We start from the raw sequence: 14,320 nt of genomic DNA, 5'->3' as shown, positions 1-14,320 counted from the left end.
CTATATCGTGTTGCATTTGGTGTGACGTGTAAATAGGTAAGGTCCAATTGTATTAGTTCTCGTGTTGACGCCGGGACAAAAGTGGCCACGCACGGAGTCCTGTGATTGTGTGAGTGTGTATGCGTGCGCGTGCGTGCGAAAGAAACATTTTGAGAGAGAGAGAGAGAGAGAGAGAGAGAGAGAGAGAGAGAGAGAGAGAGAGAGAGAGAGAGAGAGAGAGAGAGAGAGAGAGAGAGAGAGAGAGAGAGAGAGACAGACAGACAGACAGACAGACAGACAGACAGACAGACAGACAGACAGACAGACAGACAGACAGACAGACAGACAGACAGAGAAATGGGACGGGGGGGGGGGGGGGGGGAGGAAGTTGGTAAGCATAGGTTTCTGGACTCGGCCCTTCAGTATATCACCTGTGACCATTGTTCCCACCCATGCAGCTCTCGCCACTGCCAATAGGAGTCAGCTCACAACATAATGGCACAACTGGGTCACACACCAGATCTGCATATTCTAGGACTGGTCTCACATAGGTTATGTACTGCGTATTCTGAAGGCTTCTTTATTTACAATTTCAAAGGCTTTATTGTCCTCGTTCTTGAAGGCTTCCTTTTTCTTGAGGATTGTGTCCAAGTTCGTGAAAGATTCCTTGTCCAGGTTCCTGAAGGTTTTCTTGTTCCAGCTCTTGAAGTTTTCCATGACCAGCTTCCTGAAAGGTTTTTAGACATGGAATCCTACAGGAAACTGAACAATGTTCCTGAACGCTTCTTTGCTTAGGTCCCTTTAGATCTTTTCTTTCAAATTTCTAAAAATTATTTGAATCATTGCAAACCTCGTGCACGCAGTTGATGTTATATTGTTAATTCATTTCCTTCTCCGATTCAAGCATTGTTCATTCTCTCCTCTCACTATTCCAGCTTAGGCTGAAGTCGCCATCATCAGAGGGAGGGAATTATCAAGGGAAAAGCGCCAAGCCATTCCGACTATATGACGCTTGGAAAGGGGCCAGGATAAGGATTTGGGATGAGGGGTAGGAAGGAATGGTGCCCAACCACTTGGGCGGTCAGGAATTGAACGCCAACCTGCATGAAGCTAGACTGACGCTCTACCGTCCAGCCCAAGTCATTGGACCGCCATCATCAGAGCTGCTCTCAGGTTTGTCCCGGCCCTCGGAGAACAGTCTGCATGCGTTCTGTTTAAACTCCTTGTGTCACTACGGTGTCACTTTGGGATTTTACGTAAGTATGGACGCGTTGGGTCTTTCCATAGTTTTGTTATTAACTTATATTAAAAGCCGAGGGGATCCCAGTGCGGGCCCCTGGATTTACCTTCTGCTACTTGTCTATCAGTTACTATGGTGAGTGAAGTTCAGCTGTTTATGCCTCGCCTACTTGCCACGTTCTGCTGTAATTTTAACTACTCTGACGCTCGAAATCTATACTGACTGGCCTTAAAGTTGTGGATGGAGGTGGCTTCCACAGCTTTTCAGTGAATTGTGCTTTTTGGCCACACTTACATGAGGTACGAGTATAGTTCCTTCCATTTGTTTCGGGCCTCCATACTCCTTCAGACTCACTCTCTTGGTGTGATAGCTATTCTTGTACCCTTTTCGACATGTCCTAAGCTTCTCAAATCAGTATAGGAATCCTCTTGCGTGGTATAGTGTCGCAAACTTTCTTGCAGTTCAGGAAAATGGAATCAACCCTTCCTGCCTTGTCCTGCTTGATCATCGATATCTGATCATGCCGCTCAGGAAGGTGTGATAGTACGGGGTCCCCGACAGTACCCCCATACTGTCATTTGGTTATGAAATCTCTTCAAATATCTACATTATTCATTCTAGTTCATTAGAAGGTATACATTCTATCACAGGTATGATTTTTGCTGTCTTCCAGGAACAGAGCCTCCAGTGAGCCATTCTAGTTGTGTGTTTCCTATTTCCAGAGGCACTCACAGAGTAACATCTGCAGAATATTGGACCTGTGAAACATTAGAACATCGTTTAAGGAACTAAATCAGAACTCTCTCAATTTAATACACAGTCTTTTTTTTTTTTTAGGTCAGTACGGAACATATATGCAGCACCGGCTTGGAATCTGGAGTAAAGAGGCTGGAGGACAGCCTCTTTAAAGTGATAGAAAGTAGGACGAGAGGACAATACTGGAAGCTGAGGATATTACTAGAAGCTGAGGACCTTACCGGAAGCTGAGAACATTACTGAAAGCTGAGACCATTACTGGAAGCTGAGGACATTACTGGAAGCTGATACCATTACTGGAGGCTGAGGACATTACTGGAAGCTGAGGACATTACTGGAAGCTGAGGACATTACTGGAAGCTGAGGACATTACTGGAAGCTGAGGACATTACTGGAAGCTGAGACCATTACTGGAAGCTGAGACCATTACTGGAAGCTGAGACCATTACTGGAAACTGAGACCATTACTGGAAGCTGAGACCATTACTGGAAGCTGAGGACATTACTGGAAGCTGAGACCATTACTGGAAGCTGAGGACATTACTGAAAGCTGAGAACATTACTGAAAGCTGAGGACATTACTGGAAGCTGGGGACATTACTGGAAGCTGAGGACATTTCCTGAAGCTGAGGACATTACTGGAAGCTGAGACCATTACTGGAAGCTGAGGACATTACTGGAAGCTGATACCATTACTGGAAGCTGAGGACATTACTGGAAGCTGGGGACATTACTGGAAGCTGGGGACATTACTGGAAGCTGAGGACATTTCCTGAAGCTGAGGACATTACTGGAAGCTGAGACCATTACTGGAAGCTGAGGACATTACTGGAAGCTGATACCATTACTGGAAGCTGAGGACATTACTGGAAGCTGAGGACATTACTGGAAGCTGATACCATTACTGGAAGCTGAGGACATTACTGGAAGCTGATACCATTACTGGAAGCTGAGGACATTACTGGAAGCTGAGGACATTACTGGAAGCTGAGGACATTACTGGAAGCTGAGGACATTACTGGAAGCTGAGAACATTACTGGAAGCTGAGGACATTACTGGAAGCTGAGGACATTACTGGAAGCTGAGGACATTACTGGAAGCTGAGGACATTACTGGAAGCTGAGGACATTACTGGAAGCTGAGGACATTACCAGAAGCTGAGAACATTACTGGAAGCTGAGGACATTACTGGAAGCTGATACCATTACTGGAAGCTGAGGACATTACTGGAAGCTGAGGACATTACTGGAAGCTGATACCATTACTGGAAGCTGAGGACATTACTGGAAGCTGAGAACATTACTGGAAGCTGAGGACATTACTGGAAGCTGAGGACATTACTGGAAGCTGAGGACATTACTGGAAGCTGAGGACATTACTGGAAGCTGAGAACATTACAGGAAGCTGAGAACATTACAGGAAGCTGAGAACATTACAGGAAGCTGAGAACATTACAGGAAGCTGAGAACATTACCAGAAGCTGAGAACATTACAGGAAGCTGAGAACATTACAGGAAGCTGAGAACATTACAGGAAGCTGAGAACATTACTGGAAGCTGAGAACATTACCAGAAGCTGAGAACATTACAGGAAGCTGAGAACATTACAGGAAGCTGAGAACATTACAGGAAGCTGAGAACATTACAGGAAGCTGAGAACATTACAGGAAGCTGAGAACATTACAGGAAGCTGAGAACATTACAGGAAGCTGAGAACATTACCAGAAGCTGAGAACATTACAGGAAGCTGAGAACATTACAGGAAGCTGAGAACATTACAGGAAGCTGAGAACGCAAATGAGTCGAAGAAATATAAGGAAATACTCGTACCCTGCACTGTACGGGTAGTGAACAAGCGACGACTGCACTGGAAGAAGTAGTTGTGGAAGCCCCCCTTCATCTGCAACTTTAGTACCAGATTCGACAAAGAATTCGAACGCCAGAATAATTCAATTATAACACAGAAAGTACAACACATCAGGTAGTAGGCGGGGACATAGAGACCTCATCTTCCCAGTTGTCACTGATAGGTAAGTGCTACATTACCTCCACAACCCCTACGCACTACAATAGTAACCCCCGCCTCTCTCCCCCCCTCCCACCCGGCCCTTTACGCGTCCGCTCCCCCCCCCATCCCACCCCTACACACCCACATCAGCACCTCCTCTCATACACATTAGCACCCACACCCACCATATCAACCCCCCACTCCACCCCCTCCCCCAATCATCGCCTCTCCCTTCCCAGCCCCCACGCCCCCCCAATCCCAGCCACCCCCCCCTCCACCACCCCAATCCCAGCCAACCCCCTCCACCACCCCAATCCCAGCCACCCCTCTCCACCACCCCAATTCCAGCCACCCCTCTCCACCACCCCAATCCCATCCTCCCCCCCCCCCTCCATACACCACCCCAATCCCAGCCTCCCCCCTCCATACACCACCCCAATCCCCTCTACAGTCCAGGTCGTCGGCGCTACAAATTACAGCAATACAGGATGGGCCGTCGAATGACCGTGTCTCGCATCACCCACGCTCCGATGCGCTCCTTCTTTCATCATTGCCCTATCGCCCCCCCCCCCTCCCCTCCCCTTCCTCACCCCTCTTCTTCCTCCTCCTCCTTTTATCAGCCTCTTTACTGTCCACCCTGATCGCCACATAACGGCCCCGGCCTCTCCTCTCGTCTCCGGGAAACGGCATAAATGCGATGCGACGCGTTTCTGAGGATCAAAGACGCCCGTATGGACAATGGACTTGAGGGTCATAATCGATAAAGGAGGTGGCCGTGAAAACATGACCCTGATTATTTGTTTCTTCCCCCCCCCCCCCCACGCGAAGCTGGTTTTACCGGGTTTGTGTTCGTGTATTATGCCTCTATAGAGGCCGCTTCTATGCCTCTAGAAGACGCTTCTATGCCTCTAGAGGACGCTTCTATGCCTCTAGAGGGCCGTCTCTATGCCTCTAGAGGCCGCCTCTATGCCTCTAGAGGACGTCTCTATGCCTCTAGAGGACGCCTCTATGCCTCTAGAGGACGTCTCTATGCCTCTAGAGGACGCCTCTATGCCTCTAGAGGACGCTTCTATGCCTCTAGAGGGCCGCCGCCAGGAGGAAATAATTTTTTTTCCTTCTTTTAAGTCCTTTTTTTGGGGGAAGGATTTCTGTATTAACGCCTTCTATTTGACGGCTGAGAGGTGCGTATACGGGGTGAGCTCTGGTGGGGAAATATTTCGACCTGTGGGGAAATAATCAGGTTTGTCGATACATTTCCGGATGTATGGTGGGGAAATACTGTTTAACATGTGGGGGGAATATATATTTTCATATGTTTTTTAGGGGGGGAATATTTGGAACATGGGGGGGGGGGGGGAATTAATTGAACGTCAGTGGCTACATATATCGGAACATTTCCGGCTTGTTCAGGGAGCTCTCTTACTGCAGTCTTCTTCAGTTTTTACCTCATTAGCTGTGTATCTGCAATCACTGAGACGTAAGACTTTGTCTCCTCGGGCAGGTATATTGTCTGTCCATTGTTTGTCCCGCTGGACACGTGATTCTGTCGTCCCGGGTTCGATCCCGGGCGCCGGCGAGAAACGATGGGCAGAGTTTCTTTCACCCTCTGCCCCTGTTACCTAGCAGTAAATAGGTACCTGGGAGTTAGTCAGCTGTCACAGGCTGCTTCCTGGTGTGTGGTGTGGAGATAAAAAAGTAGTAGTAGTAGAAACAGTTGATTGAGAATTGAGAGGCGGACCGAAAGTGCACGGCTCAACCCCCGTAAGCACAATTAGGTGAGTACACAACTTTTCACCTGTTGATTGACAGTTGAGTAGCGGGACGAAAGAGCCAGAACTCAACCCCAGCATGCACAACTTGGTGAGTACAACTAGGTGTGCATACTAGGTGCGTACATACTAGTTAGAACGTACTAGGTGAGTACGCATGCACGCACACATGAAACCGAGTTCTGTGGGACCTCGGTTGTCAGTTTCCTCTTCCCTTACATTCTCTCGGGATGGCTTACTGTTTCATGACTGTTAGGTACTCTTACCCTTTTTTATTTTTAGTATTTTCACTGTGATTTTCAGCCTGCGTGCGTGCTCGATCGCGCGCGTGTAAGCGTACATGAGCGTATGTGCGTTTGTGTTGCAGAGTGTTTTTTGTGTGGGACTAATAAGTCAGAGTGAGGGGGTGGAGGAGAGACATTTATAGTGTCACGGTACTATGTCACCGGACCTTGCTCTCCCAAATCTGCTCTCACCCATTCCTCTTCCTCCCCCCTCCCCCCCCCCTCCCCCCTCCCTAAGCTCACACCGGCCAGCCACCACCCCTCATTCCCACTACCGCCCACGGGATGAGTATGGGGGTCCACCACCGCCCACGGGATGGGTATGGGGGTCCACCACCGCCCACGGGATGGGTATGGGGGTCCACCACCGCCCACGGGATGGGTATGGGGGTCCACCACCGCCCACGGGATGGGTATGGGGGTCCGTAATGAATGACGGAACAAAACACTGTCCTTATAAGTAATACTGGGACTCATGATCAATAGAACAGGGATAAAAATTCACCTAAGGGACCGACTAAACAAAGCCAAAGCAGCCTTAGCCTTTCCATACAGTTGATTGACAATCAAACCAGCCAAACCAATCCAAACCAGCCTTTCATACCTCTCACTGTATTTCCCACTTCTACACTTCCCTTCACCTATGCCTCTCCTTCCTCTTTACTCCCCCCCCCAAAAAAAAAGCAGCCTTAGGGAAACCGAAGAGATTCCGAAGCCTCAGTACGAACTTTCAGATACATCTATATAAGGCTCTAGTTCTCCCGCATCTAGAGTATCCCCCAGTACCACTATACACCTAAAAGAAAACAAACATGCAAAAACTGCAAACAGTGCAAAATAAGGCGCTAAGGAGAGCAGCAAAACACCGTCCACCATATGACCAGACAATCCAGGAGCTCCATGAACTCCTGAACACACAGCCACTAAACATCAGACTGCAGCACGAAACCATCAGGGTATGGAACACCATCCAAATGTTAGAAGACCCAATGTTAGAAAAATTACTCCAAGATGAGACGCCCCGCTCCCACAGCTGGTGGCCCAAGATTCACTAAATGAAAACCCAGCCCAACAGTACATAATTCCCAGGTGAAATAGTGACCAGAAATCCCCCAATAATTGGAAAAAATTTAGTAATATATATATATATATATATATATATATATATATATATATATATATATATATATATATATTGTGTGTGTGTGTGTGTGTGTGTGTGTGTGTGTGTGTGTGTGTGTGTGTGTGTGTGTGTGTGTGTGTGTGTGTATGTGTATATAAATAATCGATAAATAATAATAATAAAAATAAAGAGCCTTAAACAGAACAACATGTGTGGAACCATCAGGGTGTGTATATATATGACTGCTACACAGTATTCCTCTATAAACATCTATATATGCCGAAATATGTAGGCGTTGAATCACAATAACGTGGCTAAAGTATGTTGACCAGATCACACACTAGAATCTGAAGGGACGACGACGTTTCGGTCCGTCCTGGACCATTCTCAAGTCATCGACTTTAAAATGGTCCAGGACGGACCGAAACGTCGTTTTCCCTTCACCTTCTAGTGTGTGATCTGGTCAACATGATGAACATCTCTCACACTCACAGCTCCCTGACAAGAGAAAGAGTAAGCTTAGCTTAGCTGCCAACACCCACACATCGTGTCAGTAAGGCGGACAGCCCGCCTGCTTTCATAACTCTCACTGTATTTCCCACTTCTTCACTTTCCTTGACCTATGCCTCTCCATACTCTTCACTCTCAAAAAAAAAAAACTAGTAGCGTTGAGAGCTGAAGGTGGGATTAACGCTATACTGATCATTTCCATTCAGTTTTATTATCATAATAATCTTATCCTGTCCCCTGAGACGAACGTGGTCATGGAAAAGATGGAGGAGGAGATTGAGAGATTGACTGAGAGGATGTTTGGGGCCGGTCGAGCTTCAACTTCCAGAGATGAAAGCAGAAATTTCTGAGTTTTAAGATCAACAACGCTTGGTGCCTTAACCAATGAGAGCCGAGCATCATTCCTTGGCGGGAACGACTGTGATTCGTCGAGGCACCTCGACTTGGCCGACGATCGTGAGGAGCGACACTACCGCGGCTGGCAAACGAGGCTCACGTAGTGACGTGCTACGAACGACGTAGAATTGCTAGGAAAGCAGTTAATTGCCCACTGTTTATAAAGTTAAAGAAGAGGTACCGTGGGTGATCAGACACTTTTTATAATCAACCGAAGAACCTCTCGGTAGAACTGAGGCCAAGTACACTGCTTATTTCTCTAATAACTATACCATCCTCCTACCCATTAAAGGAGTTGATGGTTGGGTGAGAGGAGAAACTTACGACCCCATTGATCTGTACCGTTGTTAACTTGACACTGGCCACGGATTGTTACTGCTACCGCTCGCTGTACACTCGTTTGCTTGTCTTAGACGCCTCAAGCGCCCCATCAAGACACACACTTCAAGATGTTACACTACCAACGACCACATTCACTCCAAACATCTACCATCTATACGGGCCACTCATGCCCGTGCCACCTCTTGTGGTGGCTTAATCTTCATCAATCAATTAATGTGTCATAGATTACTGTAAGGAATACAGCTAATTATATTTTCACAGTTGCACTTAAATAATTATATGATTATTATAAAAAATAATTGTTGTATTTAATAATTATCACTCTTCCTTCTGCTTGCTCATGAAGGAAGCGGGCCTCGGGTGAAAGAGGCCTGTGACGATCTCTGTCTGGAACCCGTAGGTGCGGGAACAGGACGTCCACGTTTTGGGGCTCGTGCGGCCCAGGCTCTGCTCCGGGAGGCTGGGGTTGTTCTTGCCCTTGACGGGCTGCTTCTTCTCCGGCCCCGACCACGACGGTCTCCGGGTTTGGAGTCCCTGTGCCTTCTTTCACCCACTTCGAGGTCAACTCCGGAGCTAACAGTTCCTGCGACGGCGCTGGAACATACCGAATTGGGGAATGAGTGGGGGGGGGGGGGGGGGGAATGAGTGGGGGGGGGAATGAGTGGGGGGGGGGAATGAGTGGGGGGGGGGGAATGAGTGGGGGGGGGGAATGACTGAGGGGGGAATGACTGAGGGGGGGATGACTGAGGGGGGGGATGACTGAGGGGGGGATAAGTGAGGGGGGAGTTAGTGGGGTGTGTGATGGGGGAGGGTTGAGGGGGTCCAGCATCCACCACCTCCCACGTTCCCTTGGCCGCTCAGGTTACGGACTCCATACCCACGTGATGATTATCGATCCTCTTGGCCACAACTCAAGCTTGGCCACCAGGGCCACCACACAAGCTTGGCCACCAGGGCCACTACACAACCTTGGCCACCAGGACCACCACACAAGCTTGGCCACCAGGGCCACCACACAAGCTTGGCCACCAGGACCACCACACAAGCTTGGCCACCAGGGCCACCACACAAGCTTGGCCACCAGGGCCACCACACAAGCTTGGCCACCAGGGCCACCACACAAGCTTGGCCACCAGGACCACCACACAAGCTTGGCCACCAGGACCACCACACAAGCTTGGCCACCAGGGCCACCACACAAGCTTGGCCACCAGGGCCACTACACAAGCTTGGCCACCAGGACCACTACACAACCTTGGCCACCAGGGCCACCACACAACCTTGGCCACCAGGGCCACCACACAAGCTTGGCCACCAGGGCCACTACACAAGCTTGGCCACCAGGGCCACTACACAACCTTGGCCACCAGGACCACTACACAAGCTTGGCCACCAGGGCCACCACACAAGCTTGGCCACCAGGGCCACTACACAAGCTTGGCCACCAGGGCCACTACACAAGCTTGGCCACCAGGGCCACTACACAACCTTGGCCACCAAGGCCACCACACAAGCTTGGCCACCAGGGCCACTACACAAGCTTGGCCACCAGGGCCACTACACAACCTTGGCCACCAGGACCACTACACAACCTTGGCCACCAGGGCCACCACACAACCTTGGCCACCAGGGCCACCACACAACCTTGGCCACCAGGGCCACCACACAACCTTGGCCACCAGGGCCACTACACAAGCTTGGCCACCAGGGCCACTACACAACCTTGGCCACCAGGACCACTACACAAGCTTGGCCACCTGGACCACCACACAAGCTTGGCCACCTGGACCACCACACAAGCTTGGCCACCAGGGCCACCACACAAGCTTGGCCACCAGGGCCACCACACAAGCTTGGCCACCAGGGCCACCACACAACCTTGGCCACCAGGACCACTACACAACCTTGGCCACCAGGACCACTACACAACCTTGGCCACCAGGACCACTACACAACCTTGGCCACCAGGACCACTACACAACCTTGGCCACCAGGACCACTACACAACCTTGGCCACCAGGACCACTACACAACCTTGGCCACCAGGACCACTACACAAGCTTGGCCACCAGGACCACTACACAAGCTTGGCCACCAGGACCACTACACAAGCTTGGCTACCAGGACCACTACACAACCTTGGCCACCAGGACCACTACACAAGCTTGGCCACCAGGACCACTACACAAGCTTGGCCACCAGGACCACTACACAAGCTTGGCCACCAGGACCACTACACAAGCTTGGCCACCAGGACCACTACACAACCTTGGCCACCAGGACCATTACACAACCTTGGCCACCAGGGCCACTACACAAGGCCTAATCTCTCTCTCTCTCTCAACATACAATCGCACTAAATAACATAACAAAAATACAATTCTTACAATTGTTTCTTTGATGCAAGGTTGTATAAACGTAGTTAAAAGTTGTATTTTTAACTACGTTTATACAACTACGTTTATTTAACTACGTTTAATAAAAACTTTTAATTCTTTATTATGATCAAGCGTATCAGCAGAGGCAGCAGCAAAAGGTAAGAGTAACCGCAGCAGGAGACGCAGCAGCAGCAACAGCATAAGGCAGCATAAAGAGTACTGGGGTGTCACATGACACATCCTGGCCACGCAGCAACAGCATAAGGCAGCATAAAGAGTACTGGGGTGTCACATGACACATCCTGGCCACGCAGCAACAGCATAAGGCAGCATAAAGAGTACTGGGGTGTCACATGACACATCCTGGCCCCCCAGCTGCTGTAACAGCACATCTGGTGCCCCTCACACCCGCACATTCCTCACATTTTCCCTCCTGAATGAGATATGCCACATAGACAACGTCAACCTTCTCGTAATTGTCCTTTTCACAAAATAGGAGATGTAGACTAGGTGGAAGAGGGTAGAGGGGGGGGAGAGGGGGGAGGGTGAGAGGGGGGAGGTGGGAGGGGGCAGGTGGAAGGGGTCTCTATTACACACACACACACACACACACACACAGATATGATAGATATGATATGTCAAATGTAGATATGATAGAGCCCAGTAGGCTCAGGAATCTGTACACCAGTTGGTTGACGGTTGAGAGGCGGGACCAAAGAGCCAGAGCTCAACCCCCGCAAGCACAATTAGGTGAGTACAATTAGGTGAGTACACACACACACACACACACACACACACACACACACACACACACACACACACACACACACACACACACACACACACACACTGGCGACTCGCATTCGAACTCTACATTCAATATCCTCCCATTTTCCATGCAATGAAAATGGGAAGCTTTGTATCAAGAGCTTGTCATGCCATGTTATTCAAAGCGATAAGATTAGTTGAATAATCTGGTACCATACATTATTTACTTATTACAGGCGACAATGGATTTAACTCGTCTGATTCTATTTGTCAGTTGTTTTTTTTAGATGAATTTCATGGACGTTTTGGAAACATAAACAAGACACATACACGTGGTCACATTGGTCAACAAAAGGACTGTCCATCACACAGCAGAACAAAGAGTCATTAAAGGTCAACATATTCCACGTATGTCGGACCACTTTTAGATATGCGGAGGGGAAAAATACCCCTGACTAGCGAGAACACAAACAAGATCTGGACAAATTTCAGAGTTATATCAACAGTTTAATCCCACAGCATTGAGGCGGGAATTAATAGGAAATACTAGAGGAACAAAATCTCACATTAGTGGAAAAAAACACAGTTTCCCACAGAAGGAACTAATTAAGTCCCCGAATCAACAACAGAATGTTAAGAAGAATGTATTTAATGCTGGAGGACAAATTAATTTCAATGATTTAAGAATGGTGGAGGCTGACTCCGTGCACTGATTGTTATCAGTACGATCAGGTATTAATATATTAGCTGATGTCTGATTACGACCTTTTGTGCCCCTCTGTAATCCCTGTTGAACTACGGCGGAAACAATCCATCAACGTGTCGTTACCAAGCGATATGGGCGACAAGAGAGAGAGAGAGAGAGAGCGTCGAACCTAACTCGATAAGCAATGTATTAACCGATAGAGAGCTGGGGCTTGGGAGATAGTGCTCTACCCTGCAAGCCTATCTAGATAAGTGCATTACCACCCCCACACTCCACACACACACACACACACACACACACACACACACACACACACACACACACAACACACACACACATTTAGAAGACTAAGTTGGAGCCTAGCTCCATCCTTTAAGTTCAACGACATGAGTGTACACATACGTTCACACACACACACACACACACACACACACACACACACACACGCACGCACACACACACACACACACACACACACACACACACACACACACACACACACGTGCACACACACACACACACACACACACACACACACACACACACACACACACACACACACACACACACACGTGCACACACACACACACACACACGTGCACACACACGGGCAGGAGTAACTGGTAGGGCGTTCCAGTAGATAAGGGCAACATCTTATATATAAATATACATTACATTTGCTTGGGTTAAACTCTAACAACCATTTGTACGACCATTTCTTCAGTTTGTCTAGGTCTTCTTGAAGCCTCAAGCAGTCCTCCTCTGTCTTAATTCTCCTCATAATTATGACTTCGTCAACAAACACTGAGAGAAATGAGTTCATTCCCTCCGGGAGATCATTTACGTATATCAGAAACAGGATAGGAACGAGTACAGAGCCCTACGGGACTCCACTGGTGACTTCACGCCAATCTGAGGTCTCACCTCTCACTAACTCTCTGCTTCCTATTGCTTAGGTACTCCTTTATCTACTGGAGCACCTTATCAGTTACTCCTGCCTATCTCTCCAACTTATGTACCAGCCACTTATGGGGTACTGTGTCAAAGGCTTTCCGACAATCCAAGGAAATGCAGTCCGTCCAGCTTTATCTTTCTTGCTTAATTTTTGTTACCTGGTCGTAGAATTCTAGTAAGCCGGTCGGGTAAGATTTACCCTCCCTGAACCCATGTTGTCGATTTGCCACGAAGTCCCTTCTCTCCGTGTGTGTGTGTGTGTGTGTGTGTGTGTGTGTGTGTGTGTGTGTGTGTGTGTGTGTGTGTGTGTGTGTACTCACCTATTTGTGCTTACGGGGGTTGAGCTTTGGCTCTTTGGTCCCGCCTCGGTAAAATATTCCTCCCCGGCGGGGAATCGAACCCCGGTCTCTCGCATGACAGGCGGGGATTCTCACCACTATACTACCGAGGAGTATAGTGGTGAATGAGTGAGTGAGTGAGTGAGTGAGTGAGTGAGTGAGTGAGTGAGTGAGTGAGTGAGTGAGTGAGTGAGTGAGTGAGTGTGTGTGTGACAAAAAGAGTTAGTAACAGTTGATTGACAGTTGAGTGGCGGGCCGAAAGAGTAAAGCTCAACCCCCGCAAGCCCAACTAGGTGAATACAAAGACACACACCATAACCAAACTCAACCATCATCACACTATACGATCCATGGAGAGAGGCGAGAGAAAAAAAAGGCCCAGTAACGGCGCCTTATCTCCCACGAGTGTATTTAGGTGCGTGCACAAACCGATACCCGCGCTCGTGCACGCACTCAAACGTCCCAGATGGAGGCTCTGGTCCCTCTATGCGTGCGGTGCGGTCACCTTTAGGTCTGCAGGTCTCTGGTCGTCATAACATTACTCCTCCTCGCCTACACTGTACACCCGCTCCCCCGTCTAATCCAACTCACACACCCAGACGCTGGTAAAAGAAAAGGGGGGAGGGGGTGATTAATCACCTAGTTGTACTTGCGGGGGTTGAGCTCTGCTCTTTCGGCCAGCCTCTCAACTGTCAATCAACTGTTACTAACTACTATTTTTTTCCCACAGCACACACACACCCCAGGAAGCAGCCCGTGACAGCTGACT

At 48.9% G+C, this 14,320-nt stretch overlaps 1 non-coding gene across 1 annotated transcript; it reads right to left on the bottom strand.

Moving 5' to 3' along the window:
• Window positions 1–13,592: 13,592 nt before the first annotated feature.
• TRNAD-GUC (transfer RNA aspartic acid (anticodon GUC)) lies at window positions 13,593–13,664 on the bottom strand. The gene has a single exon. It is a non-coding gene; the product is annotated as a tRNA-Asp (tRNA).
• Window positions 13,665–14,320: the final 656 nt, after the last annotated feature.

This window comes from Procambarus clarkii, chromosome 28 (genome assembly GCF_040958095.1).
Source record: "Procambarus clarkii isolate CNS0578487 chromosome 28, FALCON_Pclarkii_2.0, whole genome shotgun sequence".
Taxonomy (NCBI): domain Eukaryota; kingdom Metazoa; phylum Arthropoda; class Malacostraca; order Decapoda; family Cambaridae; genus Procambarus; species Procambarus clarkii.
Note: the sequence above shows the minus strand (reverse complement) of the source record. Positions and strands in the feature narration are given on the sequence as shown.